Here is a 12,000-nt window from a genome sequence, read left to right on the forward strand (position 1 = left end):
TAGCTTCCACAACAAAAAATGGAATCCTGTTCCACCAATCAACACCCGCTGGCTAAAGGCAAATTTCTGCACATCTATTCTACAACTATCTTTCCTCAATTTGAAATTGCCCCCCTTCAGGTTCTTGGTCTGAGCAAAAGGAAGAATCCCATCAGCATTCAGCTTGCTCAACCCATTCAAGGTCTTATACACCTCAATCAGTTCACCTCGCAGGTGCCTACTCTCTCTCTCTCTCTCTCTCCCCGGGTGTTTCAATTTGCAGAAATTAAGCCTTTCTTGATAAGAGCACCCCTTTGTTCCCCTTGCCAATCTTGTTGCCCTTCTTTGTACTCATTTTAGCAATTCTACATCCTTTCTAAAATGAGGCCTCCAGACCTGTGCACAGTACTCTAGGTGTGGCCTGACCATTGCCCTGTATAACGGGATAATCACTTCCCTATCCCTGCTAAAAAAATTCCAATTGACAAGACTCCATGACCTGCCCTGGCAGTCTGTCTGCACTGCTCAGCAAACTTCATATTTGATTGCACAATTACCCCCAGGTCTTTTTCACTTTCCAACTCCCTGAGTGTAGTAGCACACAGTTGATACATTTCTCTTCGGTTATTGCTACCCATATGCAGTACTTTGCATTTGTCAATGTTAAACTTCAGTTGCCACTTCTCAGCCCGTTTTCCGAACTTATCTAGATCCAGTTGGAGTAGCATACTGTCTTTATTGTCATTAACATCCCTGCCAACCTTTGTATTATCTGCAAACTTGGATATTAAGCTTGATATATCATCATCAATATCATTTATAAATACAGAAAACAATAATGGGGCCAACACTGAACCCTGAGGGACTCCACTAATAACATTAGTCCACGATGAGCAATGTCCATTGATTACCACTCTCTCTCTTCTCCCCTTCAACCACCCCTTTATCCATAGCAGCAATTTGCCTCCAATGCCACACTGCTCCAATTTGTGCAGCAGTCTTCCATGTGCAACAATATCAAAAGGCTTTCTAAGATCAAAGTATATAATATCAAAGTTATTTCCTGCATCCAGTTCTTTTGTGACTGCATCATAGTATCCAATCAAATTGGTCAGGCAAGACTTCCCCTTAACAAAACCATGCTGTGTCCGAGCTATAACTGAAGTCTTGTCTAGATGATCCTGCAGTGCTTCTTTAACCAGTGCCTCCATTAATTTTCCTGGAACAGAAGTTAAAGTAACAGGTCTGTAGTAGTTACTTGTGTCACCTTTTGAACCCCATTTGTGAACTGGTGATACATTTGCACAACTCCAGTCCATGGGGACCTCCCCTGAGTCCAAGGAAGCTCTCATAATTATGGCGAAGGGTTTGCTTACTTCCTTTGCTGCCTCCTTTAATGTAACTGGATAGATCCAGTCCACCCCAGGTGCCTTCCTTATGTTTAAAATCAACAATTTCTCCTCCACTTTGCTCTCAGTTATTACAAAATCACTTAGCTCCCTGTTAGTGTTTGATAAACTTCTGGAACTCCCCTCATTGAATGACTCCTCATGTGTGAATATAGATGCAAAATACTCAGTTAGTTTATCAGCTACCTGAGTATGATCACATCAACCCATCTATGTTAAGTGGTCCAATCTGATTCATCCCTTTCCTTCTAGAGTTTGCCGACCGGGCTAGCCGGGTGGGTAAAGTGCCTACCTGGCAACCCAAAGGTCGCGGGTTCGAATCCTGTCTAGGGGTTGGATCAAAGTACCTCAAAAAACCTTGGGAGGTGCACTATGGCCACAGAAGCCGATGCGCCAACAACTACAAAAAAAAAAAAAAAAAAATCTATAGTTTACATAAGTGAAGAACTCTTTGCTGTTTTTCTTTGCATCCTTTGCCAAAGATTTCTCGTAATCTGCCTCCGCCTGCCCAACCTCCTTTGTGACTTGATTACAGACTAATTGATACCTGCCGTAGGCTTCTGTGTCACCTGATACTTTATAAGAATCCCATAATTGACTTGTTTGGATCATAGAAATGCAACATCTTCTGAGTAATAATCAGCATGGCTGGCTTTTCCCCAAGAACAAGTCCTTCTTAGATCTTACGATCAAAGCTGAGTCTGCAATTCGTAATGCCTTTGTAAAAAAGAAACATCTTGTTATGGTTTCCATAGACATAGAGAAGGCATTTGATACTACCTGGTATCATGGCATTCTCGGGTGACCTTCATGCTTTTGGTCTACGAGGCAACCTGCCTATATTCATTAGGAACTTCCTCCAGAATTGTTTGTTCCGAGTTTGATATGACAACTCACTGTCTGCGACATTTTTACAGGAAGGAGTACCACAAGGGTCTGTACTGAGTGCAACCCTTTTTGTCCTTAGAATCGATTCCATCACAAAAGAACTTCCAAATACTGTTCAGACCTACCATTACGCTGACGATCTCTCTATTTCTTGCTATTCTCAGAATATGAGATCCATTGAACGGCAATTGCAGATATCCCTGAATAAAGTCCAAAGTTATGCAGTGTGCAATGGCTATCGTCTGTCACAGCAGAAACCTGTTGCAATCCACTTTTACAATCAATGTAAATTACACACAGATCCTGAACTTCAGATGGCAAACTTTACCATCCCAGTGACTAACAACATCAGATTCTTGGGATTAATCCTTCATAGGAAGTTAAATTTCTTTGAGCTCATTAAATTTGTATGTACTACCTGTCTCAAAAAGCTGAACATACTAAAAGCTTTATCTTCCCTGTCTTGGGAAACAGACCGTACATCTTTGCTGCTCTTATATAGAGCAGGAGTGGCCTACTTAATTTGTGATGCAATCTACTTTTTTCCTTCAAAATGTGCCACGATCTACCATCTCAAAAATTACATTGCACAAGGTGCACAAATCGAGGGATGATTGTATATTTAAAATTCGTTGTGATCGACCGAAATTAAATCCGCGATCGACTGGCAGATCATGATCGACTCGTTGGTCACCCCTGATATAGAGCATTGATGAGCTCCTGTTTGGATTATGGTGTTCCAATCAATGATTCTGCTCAAAAGAGTACACTATGCTGGCTGGTTCCTGTACAGCATAGTGCATTGCCCTTGGTGCTTTCAGGACATCTCCTTCCCATAGTTTACATATATGGAAGCTCGTGAGCTCCCCTCTTTGCCTCTGTAGGAAAACACTGCTTAAGTATGCAGCCTGAATACAAAGTTGCTGTCAGCATCCTTTTGAGCCATACCTCTTTAATCCACCACTGCAAAATCCCTATAGAAATAAACCAGTAAAATAAGACCAGCAGGCCTTATTATGCCTTATTGAATTAATGCAGAGTTGGAACATTCCTATTTCCAACACACAGCAATTAATGAATACTCCCAACCACCTTGGACTCCCCCTTACCAATTAACTTTCAGTACTTATGTTCCTAAGTGGGGAAAGAATCGTCTACCGACACTCAGTGTGAAACAACTCCATGCAAGCCATATTCAGAAATTCGCGGATTTTTTGCCAGTACTGTATACACTGATGGCTCGAAATCACATTCAGCCTTTGGAGCAGTGGGAGTATTTCCCTCTAACATTTCGGTTGCCCTTCCACCTGAGTATAGCAACTTCTCTGCAGAACTTCATGCAATAAAATTAGCTTTAGACAACCTGAATCTCTACCCATCTCTAAAATACATGGTATACATGGACTCTCTCTCAGCTCATTTACAGCAATGCAAAACTCCTCCAACAAGGTTCACCCTGTGTTAAATCAAATCGAAAGACTCCTATTACAAATTAAAGAATGTCGTCATCAATCAGTGACCTTTTACTGGATAGCAGCACATTCAGGGATAAAGGGGAATGAACTTGCTGATCAAACTGCTAAAAATTAATCAACTTTTGATTTAACCTCCGTTCCGGTTCCAGCCTCTGACTACAGTCACATCATACAAATTGCATGTCTCATGCAGTGGAAAGAGAGCAATGAAAGAGCAGTGGAAAAATTCTACCTGTTGAAACACAATCCAGAGCTTTGGCACTCTAGCACTAAAACAGTACGAAGAGAAGTGTTACTTTCATGGGCACAAATGAGACATACATATCTGACTCACCTCATCTACTCACAGGCGAAGCTCCTCCTCAGTACCCATACTGTTCAGCAGATTTAACAGTCATTCTGATTGACTGCCCTCACTATTAACAGGACAGAACATCCGTCCTGTTTTACCTGAGAAATATACGAGAACCAATGACATTACAACATATTATTGGAGATGATGCAAACATCAACGAGTTTTTCTCTTACTTGAAAATAATTGGACTAATTGATAAATTCTAAAATATCTCTGTAAACAAAATGAAGTGGTTATGGCTAAATTTTGTTTTTAGTATTTTCCTGTGAATAGCTGCATTATAGCCACAGCAGCTTATGCGGCATTAATCTCCCATGACACACACTCTCACTTTCTGCCGGAATCAGTGGGCTGAGTTGTGGCAAACTCAAGTCAATAACTAACTATTCCAGATTAAAAAAGAACCTCAACTGTAGACTTCTAGTTTCATGAGAAGCAGGCTAGAAGAAGTCATTTTGATAAGACTCCGAATTGGTCATTCCTATATAACTCATCTGTTCTTGTTTATAGTAGAGAACCCTCCTCAATGTTCCTTCTGTCGATCCCAATTAACAATCAAACATATTCTCATAGAATGCCCTCAATATTCAAGTATCTGGAAATCCAGTTTTTGCTCTCTGTCCAACTTTCAGGAACCTTTAACTTAACAACACATACTTGGCATTAATGCGGATTTTGAAGCTCTGTTTCAATACTTGATAAGCATAAATATATATAATCGCCTCTGATGACTATAATATAAAAGATTCAGGCATAAGTTAATCATGAACAGACACAGAATGGCCCAGGAGACCCTTGTGCCAAAAAAACACTCAGCCCAACAACAAACAGCATGTTGGAGCAGCTGCAGTGTTTCTGAACTAAACTGGAATGAGTGCATTATGCTGGCTTGATCCAATTCAACATAGTGCTTTGAGGGTTGCACTTGATGCCTTCAGAACATCACCAGCACATAATCTCTACATTGATGCTCACAATCCCCCACTAACTTTACATAAGAAAACACTATTACTGCAGTATGCTGTCAAGATACAATGTTGTGCCTCTCATTCCATTCAGTCATACCTATTTATTCCACCATTAGAAAATCTTTACAGAAATAAACCTAGCATAGTAAAAACCAGCTGGTCTTCACCTTGAACTGATGCAGGTTTGGATTGGCTCCATCCATTCCTTACAATAGGTAACAACTTGCACCCAACCACCATTGTTTCCTCCTATACCAATCTGTGACACTTGCCTCTGCCAATGGGAAAATATTTTGTAAGCATCAAATGTTAAACAACTTCATGCAGTTCATACTTCAAAGATATATTGATTGAGCCCAATATAATGGCTCTAAATCTAATTCAAATGTTGGTGCAGCCGCAGTGTTTCTGAATACCATTATTTCAGCATTCATTCCAGTTTAGTCTCCAGAGCTAAGTTCCAGTCAACCCTTTCCCATCTCTTCCATCATGCAGTATGACTGATGACTTTTGAGGTTAGGCTGAACATCATGGTGAGATCCAATCTTCCTTACATTTCGATGGCACAGCTCTAAAACGGTATTCGCAGGCCAGCCGCTAGTTAGTACACCAGACCGAACCTATTAGAAACTCTTTAGGAGGCTTCTGGATCAGCTAATATATTATCTTGATACCTCTACTCTGCCAGATAGTGACTGGTGGGAGTCCGAGTATTGTGTATGAGCGGGGCATTGTCGAGGCCACGTTATGCTAAGGATCTGGGTATATTCTTACCATGTGTACACTATATCCAAAAAATTTCATTACTTCATACAGCATGTCTCCCTCCCCCAACTTTTTCTTACTATTGAATACACTATGAATTGTCAAACTAATAGAGAAAGCTTATCTGCGAAACCTCCCAAACACTTCCTAATTCATTTCACAAATATACGTGGTCTCAATTCTAATCTCAGTGATGTCTTTTCCACTTGCAGTCTGCCAAACCCCATGTACTTTTCCTGACAGAATCTCAGTTATCGGTTGATTCAATCACTGCCCATCTCAGTCGCCCGAATTATTCGCTGTATGATTCGTTTCACCTCAAAGGTGGTACTTGTGCATATGTTCATTCCGATATTCCCTGTCAGAGACTTGGTAATTTGGAATCTCCTCTTTTCAATCTTCTCTGGCTTAAAATCTCTCTACCTCATTGTATCAAATTCATCTGTTGTCTCTACCATTCTCCCAACTCCACTAATCACTTCGAGTTCTTTGACTTCCTCTCTTTGCAACTTCACTTTCTCCAGTCCAACTTTCCTAACAGTGAGGTAATTTTCCTTGGTGATTTTAATATTCACAACTCCAGGTGGCTTCCGTTTTCTAGTCACACCGACCCAGCTGGTTGAGATGCTGAGGCTTTTGCAATTACCTTGCACAGATTGTTCATTTACCTACAAGGATACCAGACAATCTTAACCATGCAGACAACACACTTGATCTTTTTCTCACAAACAACCCTTCTAAGTACACGGTCGAAGTGAGTGGTTCTTTAGGCACCTCAGATCACAACTTGGTGATTGACTCTTCTCCAATGGAGCCTTTAATTCATGGCTATTCCCAACCTCGTATTGTTTGGCATTACAAGAATGCAAAATGGGATGACCTGCGAGATTTCTTTTCCTTAGTCGGATTACTGTTTCAAAACTTCTGATGTCAACGTTTGCGCAGATCATGTCAGTGAAATTATTCTTGTAGGAATGCAATCCTTCATAATTGGCTTGTTTCCAAATCTTCAGTTTCATTTTCTGCTTACACCAAAGCTTGCAACAATTGTAAAGCAGTTATTAATCAGTCCAAACTAGATTTTGAACAGGCTGAGAGTAGAAAACTTGCTTCTTGCCAAAATGGTAGCCAAGCATTCTCGTCTCTTGGCAAAGCTATTGGTGGTAAATTTTGCACATCTCTGCTCCCACCGCTGTCAAAACCAGTTGGTTCTGTTGTTACTTCAGCCATGGATAAAGCTGACCTACTAGAATACCATTTTTCTTCCAACTCCTGTAATAATGATCTTGGTAAAACACCTTCCACCATTCCCAACTTGCTCCATTCAATGCCTCCTGTGGTCTTCCGTCAAAAGGATGTCAGAAGGATTTTTACGAATCTTGATGCTAAGAAAGCTCCAGGTCCTGATGGTATTTCTCCACTTGTTCTCAAAACTTGTGCTCCTGAACTTACTCCTGTTCTTTGCCGTCTTTTTTCACTTTCTTATTCCAAAGGTGTTTTTCCTTCTGCTTGGAAAATTGCTCATTTCCAGCCAGTTCCTAAAAAGGGTGACAAATCTCTCCCATTCAATTATCGTCCCATTGCAATTACTTCTACTCTTTCTAAATTAATGGAGAAATCAACTAACTGCCAACTCTTAAACTACCTAGAAACCTTCCGTCTGATCAATCATCACCAGTATGGATTCCGTCAGTGTCGATCCACTGGTGATATTCTGGCTTATGTTACCCATTTATGGACAAATTCAATGGAAATGTTTGGGGAAACTCAAGCAGTTGCTCTTGACATCTAAGGCTTACGATCGTGTTTGGCATAAAGGTCTCTTAAACAAGTTTCCATCTTATGGTTTGCCAACTGTTTTTTGTAATTGGTTATCCATTTTTCTCTCTGATTGCTCACTGAGGGTGATGGTAGATTTCTCTCTGTCTTCTAACTTGTCCCCCAAGGTTCAGTTCTTAACCCCACTCTTTTACCCTTGTATATTAATGACCTTCTTCCATTGACTTTAAATCCTATCCATAGTTTTGCCGATGATAGCACATTGCATTCCACTTTCCATTTTGAGAAACTTGTCCTGCCCAATCAGCTTCAACCTCTCGATTATCTGCTACCAATTCCTTAAATGTCGATCTCCAGGTAATTCTCCAGTGGGGCAAAGATAACTTAGTTGATTTCAATCCTTCTATAACTCGTTCTTGTCTTATATCTCGCAGAAAGGATTCGTCTGCTCCTATGCTTATCTTTGGTGACACTCCAATTTCTAGGCAAAATGATATATCTCTTTTGGGGTTTACCCTGACTTCTAATCTCTTTTGGCACAAGCATATTACAAATATTGCTTCTTCTGCATCTAAAAAATTTGGTTTTCCTTTTTGCTCTTGGTGTTACTTTTCTTCCAAACAGCTGTTTACTCTGTACAAATCGTAAATCCGCCCTACCATGGAATATTGTTCCCACATTTGGGGCAGTGCCCCCAAAACCTCTGAGGCTTCTAGATTCCATTCAGAAGAGGGCAGTTAGGTTAATAAAATGACTCCTCTCTAACAGAGCCTTTTCACTCGCTGTCTCATAAATGTACTGTTTCTGCTGCATGCCTTTTCTACAGATACTTACCTGGGCACTATTCTTCTGAATTGACTTCTATAATTCCCGCTCTCTCTTTCAAAACAGTCTGAACATGTGCAGCCACCAGCCAACACCCATTTACTGTCCAACTTCAAACTCACAAAACCAACTTTTCATCTTCCTCGTTTATTTATTAACTGTCATTTTCTGGAACAACTTTCCTTCTTACGTATTTCCGGAAAATGACAGTGTACAGAAGTTCAAGTCTGATGTCAACAAATATCTCCTTTTGTCCTCTCAACCTCCAACCCTAGCAGGGTACAAAGTACTGTAGGTTCCACAACCTCTCGTGTTTGGGGCTTTCATAAAAAAAAAAAAAAAAAAAAAAATCTGAATTCAGTATTTTCTCAGCTGAATTATATGCAGTGAGACTAGCTTTAGAAAATCTGTTGTGACTATCCTTTAAAATCTTATTTACACTGATTCCCTCAGCTCAATCATGGCATTATGTAATTCCTCAGATAAAGTTCACCCTGTTCTAAATGATATTAGAAGCTTATTATTGCTAATTGAAGAATACCATCACTTTCTGTTGGATTCCAGCAAATTCTTGTATTTTTGGTAATGAACTGGTTGATAAAGCTGCTAAAAATTCAGCCACCTTAGATTTAACCAATATCCATGTTCCAGCAACAGACTGCACTAATCATTCATGCTGCATCCTCTCAGAATGGACAGCACTATGGTACTCTCAAACTAATAATAAACTTTCAGTTTAAACAGGATCTGAAAATTTGGTGCTCCAGTGTCTACATCAAGACGGGAAGGTGTAGCCCTTTTAAGGACAAAGATAGGTCATACTCGTTTGACCCGCTTTCATTTTCTTACAGGAGATGATCCACCACAGTTTCCACATTGTTCTATAAATCTGACCATTAAACACATTCTTATTGACTGCCTCTACTATAAACAAGACAGAACTTCTTCAAGAGGAGTGTTTCCATTTACAATAGGTTTCCTCAACCTACTAGTTTTGTGGTAGGAATTTTTTCCCACCATATAGTGCAGTTCAAGGTGTATTGGTCAGTTAAACCTTAGGCTGTTATGAACTCCCTTACTCCATCCATCCATGTCCTCCTAGGTTTTCCTCTTCTCCTTCTTCCAGAAGGTATCCATTCCAGGATAGCCTTTGGATATCTGGTTTCTGCAACCATTTTACGTGTCCATACCACGTTAAATGCTTTAACCATGGTTAATCTTTGTAATCACTGGTTAATCTTTGTAAACCAGTAATTAGAGAATCTCATTAGTGACAAGGCAGATATTTCTGAATTTTTCAACTTCCTCAAGCAAACTGGAGTTTTTAATCTTTTCTGATTTCTGATTAGATTTTTCTGACTTTATGAGAATTTCTCATTTCATTTATATAATAAATGAATAGGTGCATTATAGCCAAAGCAGCTTATATGCCATTAAAACCTCACAAGAGTAGCAGCATCAACAACCAAACAGCATTTCTCAGGCTATTCCACAAGAATTTAAAATTTCATAAGGGTTACTTCTATCTTTCTCCCTAGGATTACTTCTCTTCTGAACTCTCCAAATTTAACTGCTTATTCTTGTTTACACATGGTTCAGAATTTAAAATGGTTAAAGGATACATTTCATTAAAATCCAATAAATGCCTTCAATTCTCTAAGTCCACGAATGACCCATACCCCCGGGATCACAGCCAAAGGCCCCCTAACCTGGCCCCAGATTTATCCAATACACACACAACCTCGAGAAATTGAAAACATTGTGTTAAAGTTTTAAAAATAAACACTGTTAAAATTCACGAATATACTAATATTTGATGATGAATACACGTTAAAATTACTTTGATTCCTGGACATTCTGGAATACTTTGTCGAAAAGTTTTGTCCCTTTCATAAAGGGACAAAACTTTTCGACATACTGTCACTGTCTAATGTGAAATTTCCCCACATTATTTATTACTGAGAGATTACTCGCTAACACGCATGTGCAAAAAAAGTCCACGAATCCAATACGAGAAAAAGTCCGTATGTTAATCGCGTTGTTTTTGTTGTTAAGTGTTGGAGCAGCCACAGTGTTTCATTTCTAAGATTTCAGTAATTAAGTCTTTTGTAATTGTGCTGTACATTCAAAACCTTAGCTTCATTAAACAAGATGTGATCCCTTTTTATCGTATGAAATGACAGCTCAGATGCCGTGGCCTGCATTACCCTAACCAGTGCCATATGTTGCTTTAAATGTGTATTCAAAAGGCACCCGTAGATCCGACATACGAAGAATCACAATCTTGGTTTATGCTAAATTCCAAAAGAATGCAGTATATATAGAACTGAATTGTTTGCAATAAGTCTCGTGCTAGATCACATTGACAAAAATTCCCTCTTAAAATGTATAATTTATTCTATTATTATTATTATTATTTATGGTGCAAGGAAGCCGGAGGCCTATGCTGCACCAGGCAAAAAAAAAAAATTCTTAATTATCCTGAGAGAGAGAGAAGAAAGGAATCACCAAGAAAGAGAAGAATGATGATATCCAGCTCAGGACACTGAGTGCACCAAGCCCCAGGAGCACATCTAACCCCAGGGGCTCACATCACTGGATGTGAGCCCCTGGGGTTAGATGTGATATTCTGATTCATTAAGTGCAGTATATGCTTTACAGCTAGAAGAACATCCATCTCATCTATATCTAAGAAAAATTCATTCCTTATTGCATCTCAGAACACAAAAAATGGATTCACTTTGATTCCTGGACATTCTGGAATACTTTGCAATGAACATGCCCAAATCTGCCAAATGAAAATTCCCACATGCATAAAATTTCACACAATGACTTTACCAATATCATTTGAAATGCCTCTGAATATATATGAACATGAATCTGGAAATCTAAAACAAATAACAAATTATATCAAACTGCACCTGAAATCAAGTTTTTGGTCACACCTGGTGAGATTATCCTTGGCTGGTTTTGCATTATTTTCTCCTAATGAAAAGCTATCCTGCATGATGCCCTCAGTGTAGGACCATACTAACAGCAAAGCATGTCATCATAGTATTTCCACATTACCAGCCTGCAAATCAGCTTTCAAATCACATGCAAATTACCCATTAACTTTTAAACTTATTATGGGACACTAGTCAGATGTAAATGAACTCTTTTCCTACCTCAGTCTAATAAATCTTACCAATTGCATCTAATATGCTAACATCTACACTATAACCAGTAATAACAAAACTTGAACAGGTAGGTGAAATATAGCCGAAGCAGCTTTTGCTCCATAAAATGACAACAAAAACAATGGTGGTAGAAGTCAACTGTGGTTTCTTAAGCAATTACAAGGTCAAATAATAAACAAACTGACTGACTTAATCAGAGAACCACAAATAATAATTACACCACTAACTTTAAATCAGAAGTAAAGCTGCTCTGAAAATGTTGCATGACCAGATAGTACTGTGACGGAATAGGACAAGATGCAAATCTGGCGAAATTTTTCATATTTCTGAAGTGAATTAATCCCATGCATTCATTTTAATTGCCATTCTTAAATGTCA

The 12,000-nt window shown here is 39.2% G+C and overlaps 1 protein-coding gene across 1 annotated transcript in view; it reads left to right on the forward strand.

Annotated features, from left to right (window-relative positions):
* Window positions 1–12,000, forward strand: part of LOC150076579 (putative receptor-type tyrosine-protein phosphatase mosPTP-1) — a 995,686-nt gene that overhangs the window by 588,231 nt on the left and 395,455 nt on the right. The window lies entirely within an intron of this gene.

The sequence above is a fragment of the Mastigoproctus giganteus genome, chromosome 13, assembly GCF_048544385.1.
Source record: "Mastigoproctus giganteus isolate SK-2022 chromosome 13, ASM4854438v1, whole genome shotgun sequence".
Lineage (NCBI taxonomy): Eukaryota > Metazoa > Arthropoda > Arachnida > Uropygi > Thelyphonidae > Mastigoproctus > Mastigoproctus giganteus.